Here is a 23,757-nt window from a genome sequence, read left to right as displayed (position 1 = left end):
TTATATCCTTAAGGTTAGAAAGAAAAATGACTCCACTGCTCAGCAAGCGAACTCCACAAGCAATCACAAAACATTATTTGTGTGAGAAAGTTTGTAAATTCAGTTCCATACATCATTTCAGCAAATGAGAAGAACATGCCATTAAAATATGGAGTATGTTCAGAACAACTTTCAAATGCACTTGTGAATTTTAAATGGACTGACTTTATCCTACCAAGGAGAGTAAATATTTATGGCTTATATTATGAAAGTGAAAATAATTTTAGGTGAATTATAACCAACATAGGCTTAAATATAATAGCTACAGTTCTTCACTGAAAAAAGTATAAAAGTATCCAATGACAAAAGTTTGCTAAAAGAATAGTTTTGGTTATATGAAAAGATATGGAATGAATCAGAAAGATTCATTCCACCTATAATAAAGTCATTGGTCTCCCATGGTTATATAACTGGTGCATGCATCAACATTACCATAACCTAGGCTTCTTAATGGTGCTAGATACCATCACATTGGAGGTATAAATGGGTCCCTAGTAAGTGCTCCCAACATAAGACTGTCAGACAAATTTAAATGAGAAGTATATGTATGAAATTAATATATTTTAAAGGCTGTGTTACTGAACTGAATAATATACATGACATACATTAAGTGGTGTTTAAATGTGACAAATATGTTCACCATACTATCTTACAGTATTCTGCAGCATGTATGTAATTGGAATCCAGTTGCACAGGAATAATCTTAAATATCTCTAATGATAAGGACCCCCTATATATAGTATTGAATCAAATTCACATGTGGGTGGTGCTACCGCTAACATATGCAATTTACATAGAAAAATAGAAGAGCAGTATTAGAAATGTCATTTGTGGTGCACGGATAATTTAAAATATAACTTTTATTAGAAACATTGTAATATGTATATAGATAGATAAAAAAGTGCATTTTTTGTATAAAATAAAGAATGATAAACAATTAAAAATATATGCTGTGTGATGCCTTCACTGTATGTCTTCAACTATTAATTTAATAAATAAATAAACAATCTTTAGTATGTCATCTTATGTCTTTAGAAATAATTCTTGTATGTAGTCTGAATAGTATTTAGTATTCTACAGCAGTCTGTAATGCCCCCTTCGGACAGTGTGTGAGGCCATACTCCCTGGTGACACAGGCAGCAAGATAGTTAGGTCAATTAGTTAACAGCTGGGTGTTTTATCAGTCAGGAGAGGATGAGCAAGACTTGTGTTCCCCTTTGGTGTTCCATGCCAGGACTGGAGAAAGAGGGTTAGTCATCCATGTTACCCCTGGTGATGGGTAAGAGCTCCTGTCAAAAAAGAGGAGTGCCCCTGTCAGAAAGCCTCATATTATGAAATGCAAGAGCATCCCAACATACCAGAGACTACTAACATTGTCCCAAAATACCAAAGACTACTAAAGAGGATGGAGAGTTCTCATGCATAAGAGACTCAGCGACAAGTGAAGGGAAGTAACTTCCAGGACAGTTGAGTGACATTTGAGAGACTGAGCTGGTAATGGAACAAGCTGATGTTCAACTGCCCTAAGTGCCGTTTATTGACATATTGATCAGCATTTTTAAGGAGTGGAGAAAGATGGAATATATATTTCTATTTTGTACCCTAAGCCATGTGCTGGAGGAAGAACAAATAAAGATTTTATTGTGTGATAAGAGATGGTCTGGTTTTCCAACAACTTATTGTGCTCCACTGCATTCATCACATACCTGTAACAACACCTCTGTCTATATCTTGTGACCACCAGCACCCATGAGTTAGCTTGGGCAGAAGATAATTACAAAAAAGAAGCATACTACTTAGATAGGCAACTCACAACACATGTACAGTGACAGAAGGTTACAAAACAGCAGTCAACATATGGCTCAAGCATTAAGAAAAATCAGTGCTCACCAGACACAGCAACTAATTACATTGAACCCAGCCAGAGTGAGTGAGAAAACATTGTTTGTGGAACTGACCAAGATCAGGGGGGAGACAAGGGCAGGTCAAGGGTACATGCTGCATTGAAGGACATGATATGTGTTTGCTATCAAATGTGTTTATACCCATGTGGGATGGTATTTGCAAAGAGAAATGTGCCTTGTTTACAATTGAACATTGAAGAAATTAACATATCTACTGTATATATATATCATGCTGGAGGAAGAATGAATATAGTAAATCGTTTTTTGTGAGTATTTTGTGATAGATGGTCTGGTGCCTAACTTTTTCCAACAAGGTATTGTGTCTCACTACATTAATTTCATACCATTTCAGTGGTAACAGCTGTATCAGCTTTCTCAACTGTATCATATCCAGGTCCCCATGTACCAATACTCTACTTTCTGTGGAGAAATAAACACTCCTGCTTTGCCTGTTATATTTGCAAAACAGGAGGTGGCTACTGTGCTTTTTACTAAAAATAGCTGTTAAAAAGGTGACCCCTTGGTGGTGCCTGCAAAGTTGTATAGTGTGTCTCTAAGTGTTGTGCACATGCACAATACAGGCACTGTGCTGATTTATGTGAGATTTTTTGTATCAACTTTATTTATAATTAAACAAAGATACACAGAATAGAGATTGTCTCTCTTAAGCTCTAGGCAGATAACAGAACCATCTAGCAGCCAAATCAACACATGGAGAATAATAATGATGGTAAGTGTCTTCTGACTTTAGTAACACCTGGGTCACTTAGAACCACCAGAAAAGATTTAAGAGTATTGTCCTAATTTACCTACATCACCTCTCCCATTAACATGCCACCACTTTGCAGTGGAGCCAACATTTTCTTAGTCAGTTTTTTCTGAGCAAGCCTGGTCAAGCCCTCTTGCTTGGGAACAACACTTCCAGCAACAAGGCCTGCTAGATGTCTCAGTTATTGCTAGAAATTAGAGGGAAACAAGCATGGGAATCACCAAGATAAAACGAGATTTAAAAAAAAAAAATAATCTTTCACACTTCAGTCAGTCAGACACTTTGGCTAATCATGTATTGATATTGACCCTTTTATTTATTTGCATTGTTTCTTGAAGCCTTTTGTTGTAGGGGTATATTTACTAAAGTGAGAGTTTTTAGAAATGTTGCCCATAGCAACCAATCATATTCTACACCTTCTAGAAGATAATAGCTAGAAACTGGTTGGTTGCTATCAGCAACATATCCACTTCTAAAAACTCTCACTTTATTAAATATACTTCTACTGTTTATATTGGAGTTGTGTGCTGACTCTCATATGTTCGTTTGGATCTGGATTCATCTTCATGGTTTGGTTTTGGTTTTTCCAAACCCCCCTAAAGTGTTTTGGTTTGGGATTTTTTTTTTTTTTTAAAAATATAAAAACTTTTTAACAACAGCTAAAATCATGTAATTTTTACAATCCAAAGCCCAAATTTTAGATTTAAAATCCAATTTACAAACCGCTGGAAGATCAGAACCAAGACTCAGAAAATTAGTACCGCAACTCGGTTCTGTCCCGATTCACGAAATTTGGGAGGATTCAGATTTCTGGAGAACCAAACTACACATCTTTAATTTATATACAATGGAAAAATGTCAACTTGCAAATCCCTAAAAATGTCATCCTTATCAGTTCACTATTGTAACATTATTAGATCCTGAAAATATGATTCTATGATAGAATTTAAATTTAAAACTTTACCAATCTGTAGGTTGCCATTATTAGTATAATTGAAATCTTTTCTTGAACAAACATTTTAATCACACTTTTGTGATATTGTACATCATCTTAAGATTCTGTATCCTATATGAAAACACAATGTCGCATATCATCATATATATCCTTTATTTGTTAGGTGCCACACAATTACTAAATGCAGAACAGTCATATGGCATATAGTCATGGACTATACCGTGGTTTCTAATATCGATATCATGTATGACAAAGGAAACATTTATAATATATATTTTCTTATTTTACAAATATTTCGAACTATTTATATAATTACATCCTTTTCCGCTAAGAATTTTAAATGAAAGATAATAAGATATTTTCAACATAAAGTTTTTAGTGTTTGTGTTTGACAAACCAGAGCAAGTAATTTTGATGTGTTATTTCTACATATATTATTATACATTCTCTATTAATACTGTGTAATGATCTGATTTAGTGAAGAGCAATGATAATGATATTTATGTAATGAGGCATGTGGTACTGTACATCCATATTAACCACTGTAATGTTTTGAGTAGTAACATACAGTAGGATGCCAAATGATTATTTTTTCATTAACATCTTCCAAACAAGAATTCCTTCATGTAAGACATTTTTATCTGCCTTGTTGATAAACAATGCTGATTTTCAGGAGAGATGTAATAATATAATTGGCTTTACTTGTATTAATATTTTTGAAAAGTTGAAAGAGATTAGTAAAACCTTCTTTGACACCTTTCTAAAAAAGTCAACAATAAAATGTTTTAGTTAGTGAATTTCATACATGTCCAAATTATTACACTGATTATTACAGATAATTTTTGTCTAAGGAGTTTATGTTTTTATGTACAGCACAAGATCTGTAATTCTCAGTGGTTAAGACCAGGTACTTTCCCAGTCATTTTCATATTGTTAGGCTCAAACCTTTAATGTATTAAGACCCAGAAAAATAACTTCTCCTGTTTCAAAAGCATTCTATGAACATCATAACTTTGGTAAATGGGAGGACACTCTGTTTCGCATAATAACTTAATTGCAAAGATTTTTTAGAAATGTACAGTATATCTGCCGGCACATATCTGCACATTTGTTTTACAATGCATATTATATGTGACATTAGTAGAGTTCTATTAGTGCTTTCAGTGCTATTATTTATTATTTGTAAACTATACTATTCTAGATCATTAAACCATTGTGAAGGGAGATAGAACTCAATGTGATGCGATTGCATAAATAACTGCTCTCCTAATGTGGGCTTTGCAATCAAAGCAGAGTGTCCTCCTGCTCCCATCACATAAATAACACAGGTCTGCAAAATTTAAGGTATTGTAAGCTTTTTTAATAATACTTTTATATTCTTAATTATACTCCTGTGTACATCAAGAAATAGTATATTATAAAAATGACCACATCACAGTTACCTATAAGGGGTTTACATACATTCTTAAGAAGATTAATTGTTTTTTATATATTTATTGTGAACTACGAAGACGTGTAGATGATATCACTGTGTTTTTGTCTTAAGTACATAATAATATTACAATAAAATCAAACAATAATAAAAACAAAACCATAATTATTGAAAAAATTGTTAAAAGTCACATCACACATGATGCAACGTGTTAGCGGGATGCTCCTTTGAGATATCTAGATGCACCATTACCCTGCTGCACTGGATCCTTGTTACGTTCACGTCCTTATGGTGGCCTCCGCTGAATGGTAAATGTATTTGTAGTATATGGCTCAGCCTCCAATCATCCCAGGTGAACACACGGAACTCTGAACCTTAGAGAACATAAGGTGACTCCCACATTGCTCTATCAACACCTGTGAGAACTCACAATTATAATAGAAGAATATTGTCCTGTGAATTTGAGACATGATCTGCATATGGCTGCAATTTCTCTGTCGGGTTGAGTGATACCACTATATCTTTTTTGCCTAGAGACTGTACCTTAATTATCCAAAATGGATTGAGCTCTCAACAAGGGAGTAACACTTTGATGGATCACTCTGTACAATAGTTTAATTACAACTTGAGGCTAATTAAGCAACATTAGAAACAAGCCATTGCATGTGATCTGATACATAGATATTGCTACTAATGTTTAGATGGTGGAAGCTTATGATCTAACGCTGGATTGAATGTGTGATTTCATCATCATTTTGTGGAGGATTACGATCTCCCTGTTTTCACTTGACAGCAACCAGCTTCATTATATGTCTGCTAAAGTGTGAACAGTTACGCACTTAGGGCCTGAAATAGACCCGGTCGCATGCGTTGATCGCTTGCAACAGGGTCGATGGTGGCCCACAGCGCATGCGCATGTACGAGACCCAGCTAGCGATGGGCACTCCGTTGCTCTGAGTCTTGCACCAAAGAGGGCGAGCTGTTGATGTTGAGTGACAGCTCGCCCCCTTTGGTGGGTGGGCCAGGGGGGTAGCTGCCCAAATGGAGGCATTCCCATGAGAATGCCTGTCATTTGGGGGCGGCTCCACTGACATCAATTGATGTCAGTGGAGAGATTCCAGCTCTGTTAGAGCTGTAAAATCTTGGCTTGCGGCCAATAGACCCTACCACAAGGGTCTCATCGCAAGCCCGATGGTCGCGATGGCCTTGACCATCACGACCATCATCATGGCCGCTCGCTATGCGAACAGCCAGGAGCCCGCAAAAAAAAAATAACGCCCAGATTCAGAGCGAGCACTCTTTCAGAGCGTCCGGCTCTGAATCAGGGCCTTAGATAAGCCTTTAAGCTCTTTATACTTATTTTTATATATTTCCTTCTGCAAAGGGATCACAGTGATTAGCAACAATATTATATCTATATGATACAGTGTAAAAGTGTGATATAATATTTACCTGATGGTGTTTTTATTGCTTTTTAATATAATTCATGGTTTATTTCTCATGATAACATGTTTTTTTCTAGTGGTTAAAGAATATATATTTTGATTATATTCACTATCCATACATATTTATTTATAATCAATTAATTGATTCTAATTGAGATCATAGACAGAGGTAGCGCAAATTATCAGTTTTTTTTGTTAAAAAATCATTAATATCGTTTTGTCGCTTTTCGCTTATAAGCTTTTTCTGTGTTGTCTCTGTGTATCATCCAGCAATAGTCAGCCATCATGCTGACATCCCAATGACCCTGGTATTTTCTTTCTATATCTTTAACGTCTTGGTGGAACCGTTCACCCTGTTCTTCACTGTAGTCTCCGAGATTATTAAGGAAATGCTCAATATAGGAATTCAAAAAATTTATCTTTAAACTCATATTGCAGCCAAGGTTTCAGTAACTATTAATCATTTCCCTGCCAATTTCTTTGTAGTTTGGATCCTTGACATTGCCTAAAAATGTTGACATCACTTGTACTGTATGAGTGGTGTGTACTGTATATGTACTGTGGCCCTGATTCAGAGCCGCTCGCAAAAAGTGAGCGCTCGCTCTGAATCAGGGCAGCCACTTTTTTTTAGTAACCGGCCTCGCGGTCTCTCGCTGAGCTCTGGGTGACCACCCACAGCTTTTGTGAGCGGCCAGGTGATGGTCGTGATGGTTGCGACCATCGCGACCATTGGGCTTGCGATGAGATCATTGTGGTTGTGTCTAATGTCAGTAGGGCCACCCTCAAATGGCAGGCATTCCTTCAGGAACGCCTCCTTGGCCAGCCACCCCCCCGACCCGTTTACAAAATGGGGTGAGCTGTTGATCAACATCGACAGCCTCCCCGTTTGTAGCAAGCCCTGGAGTGAGTGAATTTTTCACTCGCTCAAGGGCTCACGCACACACATTGTGTATGCTGTGCGTGCCCACTGCCCCACCATCGACCCGCTTGCGAGTGCATATCGCTTGTGAGCGGGTCTGAATGAGGGCCTGTGTGTGTGTAATATGTACTATGTGTGTGTAATGTGTGTGAATGTGGTGGTAGGTAGGGGTTAAAATGAGCGAGCACAGGGTAAAAATGTGTTGCATCTATTGTATTTGGTTCCACCTTTGCCAGCTCACTTTGTAGTTATAGTTGTGTGTACAATGTTCCATTAGACAGTATGGGGTTTAAGCACTTTTTAAATTTCAGCTCCAGGACTATGTGGACCTTAATCTGGCACTGGGCGGGGGGAAGTTTTATGACGAGAACATAATTGCAGCATTCTGTACTACCGACTGAATTCATTTAAGACAATGTTTTATAATAAATGTAGGCAGAATTCATTTATTACTTTAAAGAATATGAAAAAAAAAAACTTTTTCATAAATACACATTATGCAGAAAAATGTGATGTGATATGCAAAATAAGGAGTCATTTTTGGGTTCAGAAGACAAAAATCTATAAGTATCACATAAATTTGTTAAAAAAGCTTTTTCATCACAGACCTATGTAATTAGAGGATACCATTGAGTCTCAGGACAGTTGTCCAACTATTAATTTAAACTTTTTTTTTAATCTCTCAAACTGTGTATTATTATTTTGTTTATTTATTTTAATTCCAATTGCTATAAGCCAGGGGCAGATTGGGATGGAAAACCAGCCCGGGAAATTTTTGGAAGCAGCCCTGATGGGGGCCGGCTCTGTTGAGAGGACGGGGTCTGAGGGAATGGGATACTCTCTCTTTATAGGCCCTGATTCTAAATTTTACGCAGTTGCGGCTACTACTAACCCCTTGCATGGTGCACAGCCGTGTGTCTGAATCTCCAAGGACTGATACACCTACTCTTATGGCCGGTACACACTAAATGATATGTTGTCCGATCTGGACAGATTGGACGACATATTGGGAACATTGTCTAGTGTGTATCCTCAATTTTACTGACGATGCGCACTCCCGCGCATTGTCAGTGACATCGCCCCTTGGACTTGCATGCAGGTCTGATGGGTGACATCGTTAGTGATGGCCATGCTGCCGAATGCAGCATGGCACCCCCCATGGTGATGTTGCTCCCGACACCACCGCTGGTCCCATTACTGAGACTGTGCTCGTTAAATTTGTACCCAGCATTAACACTACAAATGTTGCAATACTGCTTGGTGTACTTTTAGACTCCACCATTGCTTACACTATCAAAACTTGCACCAGCCATATGCAAGTCGCATTTCATCACAATATGGCCTCCAACGTGATCGATTCAGCATCTCTGTATATACATATATATATATATATATATATATATATGTGTGTGTGTGTCACCCAGGCAACTCTAACTACAACCATAGCAAATCCAGGGTCACGTGACGGTTGCTAAGCATCCGATCGCATACACACGATGCAGCATATCCTTATGCATAGGAGTACATGACTCTAGGGTTGGTTGTTAAGTAACCATTTGAATGCAATATAAAGTTGCTAACTCTCAATTCCCCAAAAGGAATAAAGGGGGGAAAAAGAGGGAAGGAAGGGGGGAAAAAGAGCAATAAATCATTACATGTATATGACTACTCAGGATAGCTATTGATTTTGGTGCATACATGTAATATCTATTGAGAGGGGTTAAGTAATTAGTTAGGTGGGTATATAAGCAGTGTAAGTTGCTTGTGTTGTTATCTTGACAAAGGTCCATGCTTGGGACCGAAACATTAATCCTGTCTATGTAGTATTTTGTACTGTTGGAATAAAGAACATTTTTGGATGACTGGTGAGTGCACCCCTTTTTTCGTGTCTCTCTCTCTCTCTCTATATATATATATATATATATATATATATATATATATTAGGGGTGAGAGGGTTCGGATTTCTGAAATCCGAACCCCCCCGAGCCCCCCCGATCCGAGTCCGATCCGAGTCAGGCTCGACTTCTCCCGCCTGACTCGGATCTGAAATCGAGGCAAAACGTCATCATCCCGCCTTCCGAGTCTCGCGGGTTTTGGATCCTATATAAGGTATCCGCGTCGGCGCCATTTTCTCCCTCGGCTGTGGACAGTGAAGAGGGAGGGTGGGAGTTAGGGCTGGCTGGGCTGTGTAGTGTAGTGTAGTGTAGTGCTGCTGTTGTCCACTACTTCAAAGTCCATAGGGGCTGGCTGTGTTGTGCTGTGCTGCTGTTGTTAATAGGGGCTGTGTCCACTACTTCAAAGTCCATAGGGGCTGGCTGGACTGTGTTGTGCAGTCAGTTCTCCATAGGGGCTGTGTCCACTCCAAAGTCCTGTGCAGTGTCTCAGTCCTAAAGGAGTGCTGTAGTGTTGACAAGGGGGTGCTCTGTCCATCAGGGGTGCTCCCCCCAAGTGCTAAAAAAATAATATATTTTCTGTGTTTGTGAATTGTGTGCGCAGTAGCCGCACGTGCATCAACAAAGTAGTGCCAAGCGTGCGCCTGTGTCATAAGAAAAGGGCCGGCTGGCTTGACCGTTAAAGGGTGCTGTAACCCCCAAATTACACTCCAGTCCAAACCAAAAAAAAAAATATTTTCTGTGTTTGTGAATTGTGTGCGCAGTAGCCGCACGTGCATCAACAAAGTAGTGCCAAGCGTGCGCCTGTGTCATAAGTAAAGGGCCGGCTGGCTTGACCAATAATTGGTGCTGTAACCCCCAAAGTACACTCCAGTCCAAACCAAAATAAAATTATTTTCTGTGTTTGTGAATTGTGTGCGCAGTGGCCACATGTGCATCAACAAAGTAGTGCCAAGCGTCCGCCTGTGTCATAAGTAAAGGGCCGTCTGGCTTGACCATTAAAGGGTGCTGTAACCCCCAAAGTACACTCCAAACCAAAAAAAAAATATTTTCTGTGTTTGTGACTTGTGTGCACTGTGGCTGCACGTGCATCAACAAAGTAGTGCCAAGCGTGCGCCTGTGTCATAAGAAAAGGGCCGGCTGGCTTGACCGTTAAAGGGTGCTGTAACCCCCAAATTACACTCCAGTCCAAACCAAAAAAAAAAATATTTTCTGTGTTTGTGAATTGTGTGCGCAGTAGCCGCACGTGCATCAACAAAGTAGTGCCAAGTGTGCGCCTGTGTCATAAGTAAAGGGCCGGCTGGCTTGACCGTTAAAGGCTGCTGTAACCCCCAAAGTACACTCCAGTCCAAACCAAAAAAAAAATTATTTTCTGTGTTTGTGAATTGTGTGCGCAGTAGCCGCACGTGCATCAACAAAGTAGTGCCAAGCGTGCTCCTGTGTCATAAGTAAAGGGCCGGCTGGCTTGACCAATAATTGGTGCTGTAACCCCCAAAGTACACTCCAGTCCAAACCAAAATAAAATTATTTTCTGTGTTTGTGAATTGTGTGCGCAGTAGCCACATGTGCATCAACAAAGTAGTGCCAAGCGTCCGCCTGTGTCATAAGTAAAGGGCCGTCTGGCTTGACCATTAAAGGGTGCTGTAACCCCCAAAGTACACTCCAAACCAAAAAAAAAATATTTTCTGTGTTTGTGACTTGTGTGCACTGTGGCTGCACGTGCATCAACAAAGTAGTGCCAAGCGTCCGCCTGTGTCATAAGTAAAGGGCCGGCTGGCTTGACCGTTAAAGGGTGCTGTAACCCCCAAAGTACACTCCAAACCAAAAAAAATATATTTTCTGTGTTTGTGACTTTTGTGCACTGTGGCTGCACGTGCATCAACAAAGGAGCAGCGCCAAGCGTGCGCCTGTGTCCCATAAATAAAGAGCCGGCTGGCTCATTTCTTAAAGGGTGGTGTAACCCACAAAGTGCACTACTCTCCAGCAAAAATAAAAAAATATTTTCTGTGTTTGTGTGTGCTTTAGCCGCACGTATATATCAATATAACATAAATGGAGGACCAAACTTTCTCCGATAAAAATAAAATAGGGAAAGATCAAGAACCACTTCCTCCTAGTGCTATTGCTGCTGCTGGGAGTTGTTCATCATCCCAGAGAGGAAGTAGGAACATCACTACTTTTACTAAACAATTGACCCTCCAACAGTCCCTAGCGATGAGGATGAAGTACGACAGCAGTCATCCTGAAGCAAAACGTATAACTGAGGCCTTGACTGCTATGTTGGTGTTAGACGTGCATCCGGTATCCGCCATTAGTGCAGTGGGATTTAAACAATTGATGTAGGTAGTGTGTCCACGGTTCCAAATCCCGTCTAGATTCCACCTGCATCCTCAAAGCAGCAGCGACAAGTGTGCGCCTGTCTGTTAAAGGGTGGTGACACCCTCAAAGTGTGCTACACAAACAATAAAAATATTCTTCTTCTTTTTTCTGTCTTTGTGAATTGTGTGGGCTGTAGCCGCACCTGCATCGTTAAAGCAGCAGCGACAAGCGTGCGTCTGTCTGTTAAAGGGTGGTGACACCCTCAAAGTGTGCTACACAAACAATTAAAATATTGTTCTTTTTTTTTCGGTCTTTGTGAAATGTGTGGGCTGTAGCCGCACCTGCATCCTTAAAGCAGCAGCAACAAGCGTGCGTCTGTCTGTTAAAGGGTGGTGACACCCTCAAAGTGTGCTACACAAACAATTAAAATATTGTTCTTTTTTTTTCTGTCTTTGTGAATTGTGTGGGCTGTAGCCGCACCTGCATCCTTAAAGCAGCAGCGACAAGCGTGCGTCTGTCTGTTAAAGGGTGGTGACACCCTCAAAGTGTGCTACACAAACAATAAAAATATTCTTCTTCTTTTTTCTGTCTTTGTGAATTGTGTGGGCTATAGCCGCACCTGCATCCTTTAAGCAGCAGCGACAAGTGTGCATCTGTCTGTTAAAGATTGGTGACACCCTCAAAGTGTGCTACACAAACAATTAAAATATTGTTCTTATTTTTTCGGTCTTTGTGAAATGTGTGGGCTGTAGCCGCACCTGCATCCTTAAAGCAGCAGCAACAAGCGTGCGTCTGTCTGTCTGTCTGTTAAAGGGTGGTGACACCCTCAAAGTGTGCTACACAAACAATAAAAATATTCTTCTTCTTTTTTCTGTCTTTGTGAATTGTGTGGGCTGTAGCCGCACTTGCATCCTCAAAGCAGCAGCGACAAGCATGCGTCTGTCTGTTAAAGGATTACATCGGTGACAGCATCCAAGTAGGTATGTCAGACAGTCCGTACCTGTACTGGCTGGAAAAAGAAGCAATTTGGAGGTCCCTGTACAAACCGGCTCTATTTTACCTGAGTTGCCCCCCCTCCAGTGTGTACTCCGAAAGAGTGTTTAGTGCAGCCAGGAACCTTGTCAGCGAAAGGCGTAGGAGGTTGCTTCCACAAAATGTGGAGAAGATGATGTTCATAAAATGAATTATCAACTCTTCCAGGGAGACCAGCCTCCAGAACGTACAGAGGGACCAGTGGTTCCAGCAGGGGCGAATTAATACTCTGTGAGGATGAGGATTACACACTGAAGAGGGTGAGGAATCGGTGGATGAGGAGGATGAGGATGACATCTTGCCTCCGTAGAGCCAGTTTGTGCAGGGACAGATTAATTGCCAGCTTGTTTTGTGGGGGCCCAAACGAACCAATCATTTCAGCCACAGTTGTGTGGCAGACCCTGGCGCTGAAATGATTGGTTTGTTAAAGTGTGCATGTCCTGTTTATACAACATAAGGGAGGGTGGGAGGGCCCAAGGACAATTCCATCTTGCACCTATGTTTTTTCTTTGCATTATGTACAGTTTGGGGCCTAGTTTTTCAAACTGCCATCCTGTCTGCCACTGCAGTTTCACGCCTAGATGGGTCACGTGTTTGTGCCGCCCACTCGTGTCGCTTAGCATAGTCATCCAGCTACCTCGGTGCAACCTTTTGGACATAAAAACACTATTGTGAGGTGTGAGGTGTTCAGAATAGACTGGAAATGAGTGGAAATTAAGGTTATTGAGGTTAATAATAGCATAGGAGCAGAAAAACCTACAAATTCTGTGATTTTAGCTGTTTTTATGCTTTTTTTCAAAAAAATACAGATCCAAAACACAAAACCCAGAACCCAAAACACGGAAGGGTGGTTTTGGCAAAAACCAATCCAGATCCAAAACACGAAGAAAGATCCAGATCCAAAACCAAAACACAAAACACGAAAAGTGGCCGGTGCACACCCCTAATATATATATATATATATATATATATATATAGTAAAGAAAGAAGGAGTCAGCACATCCATATCAATCCATAGAAAATGTATTAATCCAGTAGAGAACAAATGTCGAGGTTATTTGAGGGGCTTGTGAGCAAAGTCATAGCAATAGTTCATCATGGCACAAACAGCAGGCAATCATGAAAATACTCATCACAAGTCCTCCCTCCAGAGAGTAGCGCCCGACAGCCGTTTCGGTGTCAATCCGACACCTTCATCAAGCTGAATCTGGTGGCCCATCAGTAGTGTTAATAAAGTGTTGTTGTGTCTAATGCTTTGGAATTTTATGGTAAATACAGTATTGGTCTTTAGGTACATATTAAACAAGAAATTTATGGAATGTTTTATTTTGGATTAGTAATTAGCATTCAACAAAAAAGAAGTTTACATCCACATTTACTGGCTTTATCTCATTTTCCTGGCTGGTATACAGTCACCATGTAGCTGTTTATGATGTCAACTTTCACAATGTCGACAGCAGAAGGTAAACATTGATGATGTCATCATGGCTGGAAAATTATGATATTGACAGAATGTGGAGATTTACATGAGACTTATGGTTATTGTTAGGGTTATTGGTAGGGTTATTGACAGAATGACAGGAAAATTGCTATGTCGACATTCTAACACGAGTGTAGACTTGGTCAATATCAACTTTTGGAATATCAACATGTACTATCAGTCTGAAATATGTAAACACATGGCAGGACAGGATGAATGTTTATATGTAGAGATAACAGCATTACTGAATGAGTTAATAATATAGTTGAACAAAGTAGACTAATTAAGCACCAGTTTTTTTACCACTGCAAGTAGTCCTGGAGTGCCACCTTCTTTCTGTTTGCTGTGAATGGCGTGTGCTATCCCCGGGAAGGCACCCAGGCAAGGTACACCTAGGCTCCAGCTGCCTCCAAAGTGCCAGATTCATGTTCATATATATATATATATATATATATATATATATATATATTAAGCTGCCACTGGCCTGTGATTTATTTATTTCTTTATGCATCAAGTGCCACACCACCGACTTGTATATATATATATATATATATATATATACATACAAGCAGGGAATATTCCAGCACTCCAAGTAGCAAATATAAACAAATCTGATGCCTTCTGTGATGTAAACCAATGCATACAGAAATAAATACAGCCTATTGGCCCATTTATCAAGGAATACTGTATTCCTTGACAAAAGGGCCAATAGGCTCTGAAACGTTGGATATATAATACACGATTTTTGACTTTTTCAAGTCTTTGAGTGACGCTGTATTTCTTTCTGTATATATATATATATATATATATATATATATATATAGCATTATGTTGAAGGGCACTCTATATAGAGGTAAATGGACAGGGTGCCTTCCAAGAGAATGTATATAACATGTCTAATGCTCCCATGAGCAAGAGGCAGGTGGCACTCTTCCGGACTTGGTAAATCCAATACGTAGTTTAATCCAACATAAACCAATGTTTCAAGGCCCCAATGGCCTTTTTGTCAAGGTGTAATAAACAAGAAAGTGTAAGTGCTTACCTTAAATCTAGTATGTTGACGAATGAAGTATCGTGTCCGTCCACCTGCATCTGTGCTTTGTTGGTCACCTGCAAGATGATGTCATCAAGTGGTGTCACGTGAGGGAGAAGAAACAGGGGAAGTGGTTATAGGGCCAAACAACTGGGCTCCATAGCACCCATCCCTAAAGATGAAATGGCTGGCGGCACCTCCGCCGCACGGAGACTGGCGCTGGAGGACAGAGAAATTGCAGTAATAAGTGCAATGCATAAAGCCAAATCTAAAATGTGTAATACATATATACAAAAAGTGTAAAATATATGCTAACTCATACTCGGACAAAAAAATTATGTAAACAACTTGCACCAACAAATTACATTGCATAGTGGGAAGGATCACTAAAATTAGTCAAATAATAAATAATGCAGCTGTCTTGACAAATAAAATAAGACCTAATCATAAGACCAATAGTGAATATATAACACACTTATATGGTATAAAATCTAAAGGTAGAGGATAATCACATACAGTACAAAAAGACTATAGTCTATCCAAACTGATGGACAGATGTTTAATATCTTTATCAACATACTGCCCAAGAGATTTTCTCGTTAAGTCCCTTTGGGTGTTCCATGTCCAGTATGTTAATCCATTTAGTTTCCAGTTGCAGGAGTAATTTAGCCCGATCGCCTCCTAACGTTAAGGGGCAATGTGGTCTATGATATTGTATCAAAGGCTGGTAAGTGGATGACCAGCTAACTTGAAATGGCATGCCACTGGTTGGTCTGAGTCTTTGCCCTGTAATGCCAATTTGATGTATGAGCGGTGGGTGGCCAATCTCTCTTTGAACGTTCGGGTAGTTTGATCCACATAATTCAAGCCACAAGGGCATGAAAGTAGATATACCACGTATTTGGTTGTACAAGTTAAGGTATGCTTAATATAATATTTTTTCCCAGTGTGGGGATGGCAGAAGAAAGTAGAGGGTACCATGTAACTACATGTTACACAAGATGTACAACGATAGCATCCAGGTTTTTTGTGCATAATTCCACTTTGAGTGAGAGCATATGGGGTGATGTCCGCTTTCATAAGGATATCCTTTAAGTTTCTACCTCGCTTATAACTAATAAGGGGAGACTTGTTGGACAAAGAAGCAAGATCTTTATCTGTACGGACTAGGGGCCACAATGCCTTGGCCGCTTTGGAGACCACGGGACTGGTAAGGGTGTATTTTGTTACAAATGGGATGCTGTTGCTCACAGCAGGTTTTGGTGTAGGATGCAGCAGTTGTTCCCTCAACATCTTTAGCACATCCTGTTTGTGTTTTAAACGTGTACAATTATTGTACCCTCTAACAAGAAAACTTCTGTATGATTTTATCAATTTCTATTTCTACCTGTGCAGGAGTGTTAGTTATGCGAGCCACCCTCATCATCTGGGATTTAGCCAGACCATTTTTGAGTGCTGGTGGATGAAAACTATTAGAAACCAAAAGCGTGTTTCTGTCCGTATCTTTAGTATATACAGATGTAATGATGCTTCCTTGGTTTACAGTGATGCAGACATCCAAAAAGTGCACTGATACAGTGCTGCAATTATACGTAAATTTAATCGGTGTGTTATCTTGACTGATCTTATCGATGACACTAATCAAATGGTCATTATTACCAGTCAAAATTAGGAAGAGGTCATCTATATAACGAGTATATACAAGAATATGATTATAGATATCCGAATCCATAAAGAAAAATTGTTGTTCTTTTTCAAACATAAAAATGTTCGCGAACGATTGCGCTACATTCGAGCCCATCTCGCATCCTTTATTTTGCCTAAAAAATGACCCGTTAAAATAAAAGTAATTACATGTAAGATTTAATTGTAACAGTTTGATGTATAAAGCCATGTCATATCTGTCAAAAGAATTATTTAATAGAAACTCTGATTTTGGGTTTCATGACCCTCTGCACATTACACATTATAGATTTGGCTTTATGCATTGTACTTATTACTGCATTTTCTCTGTCCTCCAGCACCAGTCTCCTTGCGGCGGAGGTGCCGCCAGTCATTTCAGCTTTAGGGATGGTTGCTATGGAGCCCAGTTGTTTGGCCCTGTAACCAATCCCCCTGTTTCTTCTACCTCACATGACGCCACTTGATGACGTCATCTGGCAGGCGACCACTGAAGCACAGAGGTGGGTGGATGGACACAAGACTTCATTCGTCAACATGCTAGATTTAAGATTAGAACTTACACTTTCTTGTTTATTACACCTTGACATAAAGGTCGTTGGGGCCTTGAAACATTGGCTTATGTTGGATTAATCTACTTATTGGATTTACCAAGCCCGGAAGAGTGCGGCCTGCTTCTTGCTGATGGGAGCATTAGACATGTTTTATATATATATATATATATATATATATATATATATATATATATATATAAAAAATAAAAAAGTAGGTGTTTATCACTCCTTTAATAAATATATAACAGTGCATGAATACCCCTCTTGGTGCAGCACTCAAGGCATAAAATAACAGACTCGCAGTCCAGAAGCATATAAGTGAATCAATGTTTCAGTGCCCTTTATTTGGCATATATATAAATATGTATATATATATATATATATGTTTAAAACATACTGTAAAGCAAAGCATAAATCCAAATGGTGCCCATTAGTTACTATATATAAAATATTTATTTATTACCAGTTATTTATATAGAGCTCACATAGTCCGCATGCTATACAGAGAATATTTCTTTTGTGGGGTTAGGGGGGGAAAGGTGCACTCTCCCTGCTAGTAGTGGTGATGGTAATGACATCTGTGTGTTTGTGAGTGGTGTTAATTGGAATGTTTCTTCTGGTGGTGGTGTTGTTTTGGGAGTGAGAAGGAGGGTGTGATTGGGAATGGAGTGTACTTTGGAGTAATGTGAAAAGGGGAATGAGATAGGATCAAAATGAGGCCAGCGAGACACAATAGTTTGGGGCAAAATGTTTTATTGAGTAGTCACAATGCTGCTCTGTTGAGATTCCTCGCAGGTGGGTAGGGTTCAGTGATGAGTGGTGATGAGACTGGGGAGGTAGGTGGACCCTTTCAGGGGACTCCTTCCTGTGCGGTTCAGTGACCTTGCACGTCACCCCTGCTGAACCTATGGTTGACAGTCTAGGAAGTGTCAAGGGGTGGGGGGATGTGCAGCGTGAGTTGGAACACCTGTGCAGCATCCCACATGGTGGTGCGAGTCTTGGCAGTACTTATCTACTGGTAGGTTATTTGTTATGGTGATGTAGGTCGACGGCCAGTGCAGATAGGTTGGAAGCTGCAGGTTTGTTAGTGAGCTGGATCAGCATGTTGCTGGTGTGCTACAGGTGCACAGCTGTTCTGATTGCTCTGTGGAGGTCAGCGACCGGAGTGTGCAACTGAGGTTGGCTCTTGGTCGTGCCACGGGTGGTGCAGAACCAGAGGTGTGGATGGGTGAGGTGCTGGGAGGCTGGGTTGCAGCATGTGTGCTAGGAACAGCCCTGGGATGGGGGGGTGGTTTGCCCTGGATACTGATTGGATAAAAGCTGGGGAGGATGGGGGGATATGGAAGGTGTGACTGGGATGGAGCTGGTCACAGGTGATGTTGGCTGTGCAGACTTGCGGCCAGATGTGCGGGTTCTCTCTGCACTGATGGTCCCTCATGGAAATGGGGATCGACGATGGATACAACCCTGGCCAGGAGTCAGTTGTTGAGCACACCTGGGAAGGGGGGGAGAGAGGCTTTTCCGGGGTGGAGCCGGTCACTGAAGGTGTGAGCGGTGCGGACCAGGGGGCAGGTGGGTTGGGAGCTTTCTGCACTGGTGGTCCCTGGCGGGGATGGGGATCTTTAGTTGAGGTCAGCCTGGATCGGTGTCAGGTTTTATGTGAGGGTCTCCAACGTGTTTCGGCACAGGTGCCTTCTTCAAGGAGGTGTGAGTGGATCAATGCTTCTGAAGTTCTTATGTAGTGTACTTCCGGGGGTGGGGGTGTGGTCAGGTGACTCATGGGGTCAATGGTGTGTTTGAAAGATAATGCGGTGCAGGTGTGTGCAGGGACTTGCTGAATGGTGATGCGGTGCAGGTGTGTGCAGGGACTAGCTGGAGTGATAAATGTAATCTGATTAGGCCAATGGTGTGTTTGAAAGGTAATGTGGTGCAGGTGTGTGCAAGGACTTGCTGAATGGTGATGCAGTGCAGGTATGTTCAGGGACTAGCTGGAGTGATAAGTGTAATCAGATTAGGTCAATGGTGTGTTTGAAAGGTAATGTGGTGCTGGTGTGTGCATGGACTTGCTGAATGGTGATGCGGTGCAGGTGTGTGCAGGAACTAGCAGGAGTGATAAGTGTAATCAGATTATGCCAATGGTGTGTTTGAACGGTAATGCACTGCAGGTGTGTGCAGGGACTTGCTGAGTGGTGATGCGTTGCAGGTGTGTGCAGGGACTAGCTGGAGTGATAAGTGTAATAAGACTAGGTCAATGGTGTGTTTGAAAGGTAATTTGGTGCAGGTGTGCAGGGACTTGCTGAATGGTGATGCGGTGCAGGTGTGTGCAGGGACTAGCAGGAGTGATAAGTGTAATCAGATTAGGCCAAGGGGAATGGGGGGCATGTTCGTATGCATTAGCAGAGCTGTTGTTAATGTTGCTATGGTAACTCGTGATCCGTGCAGGGATAGTATAGAGGCCGGTCGGGATACTTGAATGTGTTGTGTGCAGGGTGTGTTTTTCGTGGGCGTGTGTTGCCAAGTTGGGTGGGATGGGGATCACTTGCATAGATGTCAGTGAGATGGGGATGGGGCGTGCATATGGGAAGGTAGAAGGATATCTAAGTGGGTGTAGGGGGAGTGACAGTAGTGGGTGGATGACGGACAGGTAAGTGGGTGTAGTCATTGCCATCTGATGTAATTTCTGTAGGGGGAGAGATGTGTGGTTGTGTTGGTGATGCTGGAACTGAGGATGTGGAGTTGCCTGGTGCAGTTGTGAGAGGGCTGGGTGTGTGGTTGCCTGGGGTAGGGTACTAATTGTGGGTCACGTGAGGGTGTCAGTTTGTGCTGGTCGGGCGGATAATGGTTCCGTGATGTGGGGTATGTGTTGGGTATGTATTCATGGTTCAGTGTTTGTGCAGGCAGACTGTTGGTAGCTCCCATGGGTATTTGTGGGGTGGGTTGTGTCTGGGTGGGAGATGGCGGTGGTCTGGGTCAGTACTTGTGTGGGTGGGTATGGAGTGTACATGTTTAGTGTGTGTGGGCTGGATATATGGGTGTTGGTGCAGGGGTGGCGGTTGCAGGTAGAGGATTGGCTGGTGGTCATGAGGGGTAATGACAGGTGGTGGTTGTGCTTGTGGTATTTTGGATAATGGGAATGAGGATTGCAGCAGGCAAACGGGGTGGTCAGTGTTAGGGGGTTGATGTGCTGGTGTGGTTGCTGGGGGATTTGGTGATGGTTGGCTCATTAAGTGTGCTACGGTGAAGGGGACCATGATGATGTGGGTGTGTGTGAAGAAGGCACCTGTGCCAAAATGCATTAAGGACCCTCACATAAACCCTGACACTGATCCAGGCTGACCTCCACTAAAGATCCCCATCCCCACAAGGGACTGCCAGTGCAGAAAGCTCTCAGCCCACCTGCCCACTGATCTGCACCGCTCACACCTCCAGTGACCATCTCCACCCCGGAAAAGCCTCTCTCCCCCCCTTCCCAGGCGTGCTCAACAACTGACTCCTGGCCAGTATTGTCTCCACTATCGATCCCCATTTCCACGAGGGACCGTCAGTGCAGAGAGCACCCCGCACATCCGGCCGCAAGTCCGCACAGCCGACATCGCCAGTGACCAGCTCCATCCTGGTCACACCTTCCATATCCCCCCCTCCTCCCTAGCTTTTATCCAATCAGTATCCTGGGCAGACCACCCCTCCTCCCAGGGGTGGTCCTAGCACACACGTTGCAACCCAGCCTCCCAGCTGCTCACCCATCCACATCTCTGGCTCCGCACCACCAGTGGCACGACCAAGAGCCAACCTCAGCTGAACACTCCGGTCGCTGACCTCTGCAGACCAATCAGAACAGCAAGGCACCTGCAGCACACCAGCAACACGCTGATCCAGCTCACCAACAAACCTGCAGCTTCCAGCCTATCTGCAACGGCTGCAACGTTGACCTACATCACCATTAAAAAAAACCTACCAGTAGGTAAGTACTAACAAGACTCGCACCAACACGTGGGACGCTGCACAGGTGTTCCAACCCACTCTGCACATCCCCCCACCCCCTGAGACTTCCTAGATTGTCAACCATAGGTCCAGCAGGGGTGACATGCAAGGTCACTGAACTGCACAGGAAGGAGCCCCCTGAAAGGGTCCACCTACCTCCCCAGTCTCATCACCACTCATCACTGAACCCTACCCACCTGCCAGGGATCTCAACAGAGCAGCATTGTGACTACTCAATAAAAGATTTTGCCCTAAACTACTGTGTCTTGCTGGCCTCATTTTGATCTTATCTCATTCCCCTTTTCACATTACTCCAAACTACACTCCATACCCAATCACTCCAACCTTCTCACTCCCAAAACAACACCACCACCAGAAGAAACATTCCAATTAACACCACTCACAAACACACAGAAATCATCACCACCACCAATACTAGCAGGGAGAGCGCACCTTACCCCCTCTACCCCCATTCGTATTCAGTGTGGGAAAGGTACTCCCACACAAAGGTGCAGCACCCTGATACCACAAGACACCACCCCCTGGTCAACGAGAGTGCAGTTCTACCGCCCATCTCAATATTTATTTTTGTGTAGAGAGCCAATTAGACTTTCAGTTAATCAGTTAATCTTTGGAGTATTGGAGGAAACCTACACAAGCATGATGAGAATATACAAACTCCACACTTTTAGGGTCATGGTGGGAATCAAATTTAAGAAAGCTAACCATTACACCATCTGTGTTGCCCTTAAAAACATGAAAGAAAAAAATACAAGCAGCAGCTGTAATATAAAGGACTGTTTTTCATCTTTGCAGAATCTAAACAGAAATAGAAATTCAGAACCTTGATTTCAGTATTTTCAGTACATAACTCAATGTCACATACAAAATAAATGATAGCTGCAAATTGGTAATACATATTTAAAAAAAATCAATAAAAAATATATTCTATATGATCACTACATATGGATTTGAGAAGAGAGGAATGGATCACCTAGAGTTGTGAGGCCATTAGCAACTGCCCTGCAATTATTATAGTTCTGCCTCTGACAGTAGATGAATGTATTTTTTAAATAAAATCTTTACTGAATAGGAGACCTGGCTATGTTCAGTACTGGTATAGAGAAATGTAACATCACAGGTACAGTAAATATAAAATCACTTTCATGCAAAGTAACCATAATCACATATTGGATAAAGTCACAATAACCTTTAAAGAAGATTATGACCAAAACACAAATGTTTGTAAAAAAAATAAATATATTAAAATAAATAGTATGTGATACAACTATTTACTGACACTCTGCTAGTATCAAGTAGTTCTTATGAAATTTTGTCAGTAGTAAATTACTGGTGTATGTTGATGTAAAATATTCATTGTATTAATATTTATCAAGAGTTTCTGTAAAAGCTAGATGCTCTGTTTAGAAATTTGAGAAAAGTTTTTGCTTAAAAAATAGTTTCTATTAAGAAGAGTTATACATGCAGTACATCCCCTTGCCTAAACTTTAGCAATTATTTCTTCATTCTTCTGAAGTTTTCTTTATACATTTTTCTCTCTTAAAGTTAAATTATTGGTAGTAACTTGTCTAAGTGCATCTTTTCTTAATCTGAAAGGACTCTTTTTAAACATCTTCTATAGAAGCATTTTGTCAATTAGAGGGATTAAACAAAGAGGCATTTATGAGTTAAGTATGTTTAAAAGAATCATGGGGTTCACTAAAGAAAAGAGCTTTATTGAATTAAACTTTTTAAGATTCAATTTCCTAACATAATTATTAACATCTATGAAATAGTGAAATGTATTCAATCTTTTACCTGCGTTGAATTTTAGACCTTTATTAAATAAATCCTGTCATATTTCTATTACTGTATTCCCAAAGAGCTCAGACCAGTCCCACCTGGTTTCAAATCTTTAGTATTTGTTCTGTATTCTTTCCTGATTGGAGATATTTACTCTCTTTTTTTGTTTCTTCTTTTTCTGTGGGGAGATTAAAGTTGATGCAATTATTGACAAAAAAGAAAATTGTTTGATGATATTAAAGTTTTAAATCTATTTTAGGTGGTATTTAAAATTGATGGTTTGGTTAATAATAGTAAACTATTCCTAAACTGCATTGCACAGAAATGCTTGCCAATTGAAATTTGGTATTTATTTACTAACAATTATTTGTATAGCACCAGAATAGTGTGCACTGCTTTACTATTTGTAGCAGTGATTAAACAAGATTATTAATAGAGAGGCGAACAGGTAATTAGGCTGTTCACTAGTGGAAATAATTCTGCACACTTTTGGGAAATTTTGATAATTTTGCATTTAGTC

Source organism: Taudactylus pleione, unplaced genomic scaffold (genome assembly GCF_031769625.1).
Source record: "Taudactylus pleione unplaced genomic scaffold, aTauple2 ptg000276l, whole genome shotgun sequence".
Taxonomy (NCBI): Eukaryota; Metazoa; Chordata; class Amphibia; order Anura; family Myobatrachidae; genus Taudactylus; species Taudactylus pleione.
Note: the sequence above shows the minus strand (reverse complement) of the source record.